This window comes from Gopherus flavomarginatus, chromosome 20 (assembly GCF_025201925.1).
Source record: "Gopherus flavomarginatus isolate rGopFla2 chromosome 20, rGopFla2.mat.asm, whole genome shotgun sequence".
NCBI lineage: Eukaryota > Metazoa > Chordata > Testudines > Testudinidae > Gopherus > Gopherus flavomarginatus.
In genome coordinates this window covers 22,200,161-22,206,160 of record NC_066636.1, presented here as the reverse complement: position 1 = coordinate 22,206,160, position 6,000 = coordinate 22,200,161, and the positions used below count along the sequence as shown (strand labels likewise).

The following is a 6,000-nucleotide window of genomic DNA, read 5'->3' as shown; positions in this document are numbered from 1 at the left end:
TAACCTGTGGAACTTGCTGCCACAGGATATTACTGGGTCCCAGAGCTCTGCAGGACTGAATGGTTTCTGGCAGAGGGCTGTTCCCAGGAGACCCCACCACTATCCCGCCATCCCCAGATGGGAAAACAGAGGGGGAGAAGGCTCAGCTGAACAGCCAGAACAGGGTTGTGGAGCATCACGCACCCAAGCCACGACCCCCGGCCCCTCAGTGACCCGACTGAGAGAGCAGATCCCAGCCACCAGTCACCAGGGTCAACTCTCACCTTGACAGTGTCGGAGGGGCTCCTGGCCCCCCCATTGGCAAGGCCCATGGCCCCACCATCCTCAGCCATCGGCAGCAAAGACAAATGAAGGGCCAGGGTGAGCTGGGAAGAGATGTGGTGCTGAGGATGGGGCAGGGCCCTGCCGTCATGGGCTAAGCCTGGCCGTGAGCAGCGGCGCTTAGGGTCACCTGCCAGAGAAAAGCAGAATGTGGGGATGAGGATACCCCTCAATCCCAACCCACCAGCCCCACCGCAGTCCTGATGTCCCCCCAGCTCTTCTAACGCCTCTTAACCCCCCCTTCTATCCAAGCCCTGAACACACACACACACACACACACACACCTCTGCTGATGCCCCTCAATCCTGACCCAGCCCTGAAAACACGCCACCAAATAAGCCCCTGCCTGGGTCCATGTCTCCACAGAAACTCATTTCACCTGTGACCTTCACTCCCAATCCGGAGGGCCGGGTACCCTTTAACCCTTTGCTCCCCTTGCTCCTCTCCAGCCCCCCGGGCTACGGAAGGGGCCCGACCGCAGGGATGCAGAAGAACGCCCGCATGAAACGAAATTAGAAGCCGAGACAAGACAGACTCGAGGCACAACAAGGCAGCCAGAAAGCAAAGCCCAGGGAGACCCTGGAGAGCGATTACAAGGGAGATTACTCTGCCGGGTCACAGCTGAGCTGCTGAAGGATTTACAGCGTTATGGTCAGCGGGGGAGAAGGAATTAAAATCCCGAGGGGGGGGGCAGCTCCCCCTCTTCACCCTCGGATCTTCCAATGGGACCACTTCTCCTCTGACTTATCGCTGCCCAGAGCTCAGTGGGGCCGGAGTGTCAGCTGCATTAAAGGCCCTTTTCCAACTTCCTGGAGGGGAAGGTCAGCAGCCTGAAGGCCCAGTGAAGCTGCTGGAGGGGCCTGGCCGAATGGGGGTGCTGACAGAGGGGAAGGAATCAGCCCAAGATGTGTCGGAGCTGCTAAGGTTCATCGGGCGGGGGGAGGGGGAGGCACACAGCCACTTTTTGGCCCTGAGTTGGTCCATGCAGCCTGGACAAAGGCCCAAATGACACCAATGGGGCTTTGCGGATCAGCTTGCAGGATCAGGGCCTTCATCGCTACACCCCCTGGGCCTGAGCCTCAGTTTCACCAAGGCTCTGGCCAGGCCGCTCTGGCAGCAGAAGGGGTCCTGAGAATCCTCTTGTGCAGGGGCTCCCCAGGCGGCATGGAGCTGGCTGAAGGATCCTGCTCCCAGCCCCAGTGCACTGCACTATGGGTATCCTCTGCTTCCCAGGGCCCCTAGAGGGCAGGGCATAAGCTAGAGCAACCCCAGGGCTGCGCTAAATGGCCCCAAGAGCTGGGAAGGGCCCACACAGCCTGAGAATACAGAGAGCACAAAGCCTTTAATCCCCACCCCAACCCCGGGCTGTCATTCCCCCGGCTCGCCCACTGCCTGGAGTGCCTGCAGCACTGACCCCAGAGAAGTCATCCCCTGTGCAGTTTTGGCGACAGCAATTACAGTTTTGTTTTGAAACCCTCTCTAGTGAAGCCCCAAGGCCCCCGGTGAGGTGAATCACCACTCCTGCTGGGGGAGGGTCGGGGGTGGTGGGGAGGGATGATGTTTGGAAACCGGACAAGCCAGCATCTCCGGATTGATTTTTAATTAGATTTCCTCCCTTGAAATTACAAGCCAGCAGGTTTCAAATATCTTCTAGCTCAGCTGGACAATAAACTGAAACCGAACACCAGACACCAGGGTTGCCAAGTATCCAAGCTCCACTCCTCAGTGGGGCCTGCCAGAGGATCCCGCTCCTAATGCATCCTGAATCCCAGAGCCAGGGAGATAGGACAGAGACACAGGGAACCAGGCACGTTTGGGAGGAAACAGATGACGGCCTGTTTGCCTGTGCCCCAAAGATCACAACGCTAAATGCCCTGCCACCCCCCACCCCCATACCACACATGCTAATTACAGCGCCCACATCCAGGCCACTCAGGCACCTTTCCCACATGACCTGCTACCTCCTGGCATTGCGACCTCAAACCAGCTGATTGCCAATCTTCCTCTCTGGATGGCCAAGTGCCTAAGGCAACAGATAGGACTCCTGGGTTCCATTCCCAGCTCTGAAGGGGAGTGGGGTCTAGTGGTTAGAGATGGGGCGGGGGAAGGCTGTGAGTCAGGACTCGTAGATTTTATTCCCAACTCTATTAGTGACAGTCTGGGGGAAGTCCCTTTCCCTCCTGGCTCAGTTTCCCCATCTTTGTAAGGGTGGGGTAACAATGTTCCACCCTGCAGAGGGGTTGTGAAGCTAAACTCACTGACGTTAACAGGGTTTGGACGCTCAGGTGACAGGCCCATAAATCCGGTGTGTCAGCAACACAGCTGAGCCCTGCGGGCCCCATACCCAGCCCTCGCTCCATTGACACTGGTGACAAAACCCTCCCAGCACCTCGTTAAACTTCTCCAGACACCTCGGCTGTGTCTGTGTTTCCCAGGCCCCGATCATGGGCCAGGGAACCACAGTCGGCAGACAGCCCCACAGCTGAGTCAGGCAGCTATGGGACTCTTCCCCCCACCCCAGGGGTGGGGGCAATGAAACACCACCAAGCAAACCCTAGGGTTCCCTCCCCTTCATCCAGCAGCACAGGCTAGTAGCTACAAAGCCAGACAGGGAGTTGCGGCTTGTCTACATTTGAAATGCTGCAGAACTTCAGTCTAGATGCTACCCACATCGGCAGGAGGGGTTCTCCCGTCGGCGTAGCAAATCCACCTCCCCAAGAGGTGAGGTGGCGGAAGAATTCTCCCACTGACCTGGCGGTGTCTACACCAGGGGCTGGGTTCGTTTGACTGCACCACTCAGGGGCGTGGATTTTTCACAACATAGTTAAGCCCACTTAATTTCCTAGCATAGACCAGGCCTTTGTTAGCAGCCCTTGCGGCTTTTATCATCTGCTGTGGTCCAGTGAAGCAGACAATGGGCTAGGACTCAGGAGAGTGGGGTTCTATTACCACTTCCGACACTGATCTTCTGGGTGACCTCAGGCAAGTCACTTGCCATCTCCGTGCCTTGTTTCCCCCCCCCCCCCCTCTGGAGAACAGGGTGCCAAGACCGGCTTGGTGCTCTGGAGAGCTATGCAAACAAAGCCGCTATACAGAGCGGAGTGTTATCTGCCCCCTGCAGCAGTTCAACTGCTTGTTCAGCAACCCCAGGCACTTCGGAGCCTCCTCCTTCTTCTACTGGGGTAAAGCAGGATTAGCTCCCCTGAAATTAACTGAGGTTAAACCACCATAAGGAAGGGCAGGTTCTATCCAACCCTCAGCCTAGATGCACAAACTGTTTGGCACCAGACGCTGCTCGCCCACCAGGTCTCCTACCCAAACCTGGGCCCAGCTATGCAAAAGTGTTTGGACACAAGAAGCGAAAACCCTCTAGACAGTAGCGGAGGAGCGGCTCTGCTGTAGGTAAGGCTGAGAATCACTTACCGTTTAACTGCCAGTTTTAATAAGTGCTCTTAAATTCACACGCTGACTTGGATGGTCTTCAACATCACTGAACCTCACAGGGGCCTGGGGAAAGATCAGTGGCCCAAACGTTTGAGCAAGGGGTTCCCGACGGAGAGCCTTCCCCCATACCACCACCAGAAAAAAAGCACATGATATCAAAATGCTATGGTTCTCTTAACCCTGGAACCAGGGCCACCCAGAGGATTCAGGGGGCCTGGGGCAAAGTGGGGGCGCTGCGGCGCTTGTACTCACCCAGTGGCAGTCCGGGTCTTCGGTAGCATTTCGGTGGCGGGGGGCCCTTCAGTCGCTCTGCATCTTCAGCAGCAGCGAAGGGTCCCCCGCCACCAAAATGCCACCAAAGACCCAGACCGCCACCAAGCCAGGGCTCACAGGGCCCCTGCGGGATCAGGGGCAAATTGCCCCACTTCCTACCCCGTGCAGCCCTGCCTGGAACACAAGTGCTTTGTGGCTAGCAATCACCAATCCAGAAAGTGAAAATGATTAGAGGAAGTGAAACTGACCGGCGCTGCCCACACAGTGCAAAATGAAAACGTTCGAGTCTCATTGTTCTTCTGGGTCTGATAAGTTCAGGCCTTATCAGCATCACCAACAGCAGCATCTGCCTCCTAAATCTACTTCAGCGGATGGGTAGGGAAGAATAATGGACAAAAGACCCCAATGATTTATGGGGGGAAATGATCACAGCATCTGTCATATATGTGATTCCACCCACTGTTGTCCACCAGAGCTTCTGGATAATGCTGGGGACAGAACTTGGATCCTCCTGACCCAAAAGCATGGGCCACTGCATTAAAGGAGGATCCCTGCTAGCTGTCTAGTGCTTATGACACTCCGCTGAGCCATTCAGCAGCCATTCAGCAGAGGGCAGAAAGCTCAATAGTTGTTCGGAGTGGTCACCCACCCCACTCCACAGCACCCTCTAGCACTGATTCAGAGGGGAGAAGGCACATATACCACGTGGTGACACTCACAGACATCTCCCACCCATGAACTGACCAGCCAACACCTGCTCAGCTAAACAGTTCTGAGATGACCAAATCCAGAGACAGGACAGATGCAAGAACAAAAGGTGCTACCCTGTGCTGGCCGATCAGCGCCTCTGTTGTGTAGTGCCAGTCCCCTCGGCTCTCAGACACAGCTGCGTGAGCGCTCCCAGAGGGCGACTCGTTTGGCTGCTCCACAGCCCCTGCTTAATTGGCATCAGCCTGCTTCCTCTCTGGGGAAAGGCAGGGTCAGGTTTCTCCCATGGAGACTCGCCCAAATGCTGTCTAGGAGCCTGGTCAAAGAACAATCTCACAATACCCAGCTCTTATGCAGCACTCCTCATCAGCAGATCTCTCAGCACTTTACAAATGACGTGGATTATCCCCAGTTTATAGATGGGAAAACTGAGGCACAGAGAGAGCATGCGGCTGGTCACCCAGCAGACCAGTGGCAGAGCTGGGGTAAAGCCCAGGCCTCCTGAGTCCAGCCCAGTGCATGACCCACAGGCAGGCTCAGTTTTGTCCTTGCCTCCACTTCCTAAGCAACATTCAAAAGTGCCCAAGTTATTTTAGACTGGTAATTGCTCTAGGGGCTGCAGGAAAGTTCACCAGTGAGATGGGGTGACCACACAGTGATGGATGGCTCCAGGCACCAAGTAGCTGGGTAACTATGCCTGCATCTGTGTGTTACAAACCCAGCTGTGCCAGAGGACTTGGAACAAAGACTGACCTTGCAGCATAAAACAGAGGTCTCAGCCTGGCACGGGGGTGGGTGGGGGAGGAGTTCAAGGTCTTAATGCAATTTATAAGACATGACAAGAGCCAATCTACACTGCAAAACAAAATTAGTTGCCCCAGCACTGTTGCACCTGGGGTCCAGATGGACCCTCTCTGAGGTCACAGTGAAAAGTGACAGACACCAAGAAGCCAGTCCTCTGGATCACTGCAAGCAGAATTATAAAAGGACAGCCCAGCAGAGGTTTGTTTCATATTGAAAAGAACCACCAGATAGCAACAATACAGATGCTTCAGGGCACAAGCCACCGGAGGCGGTCAGGAAGAAATCTCTATTCTTACAACACAGCACCGCACAATCGCACGCCATCTGCAGAGAGTTACACCTGCCCCTAGCACACCCACTCACTTCTAGAGAAGGGATACGAGGCTAGGCAGAACGTCCGAGTGGCCTGAGTGCGCAGATCCCAAAGCCCCAACCCCACACGCAGACACT

At 55.6% G+C, this 6,000-nt stretch overlaps 1 long non-coding RNA gene across 2 annotated transcripts in view; it reads right to left on the bottom strand.

Annotated features, from left to right (window-relative positions):
• Positions 1-6: 6 nt before the first annotated feature.
• LOC127038113 (uncharacterized) overlaps positions 7-6,000 on the bottom strand; it is a 16,597-nt gene continuing 10,603 nt past the window's right edge. The window contains exons 2-3 of one of the 2 annotated variants that reach the window (XR_007770583.1): positions 3,745-3,828; positions 7-451 (exon numbers count right to left, since the gene is read on the bottom strand). This is a non-coding gene — a long non-coding RNA (uncharacterized LOC127038113). The remainder of the gene's footprint in view (positions 452-3,744; positions 3,829-6,000) is intronic. The other variant, XR_007770582.1, reaches the window with a different exon arrangement.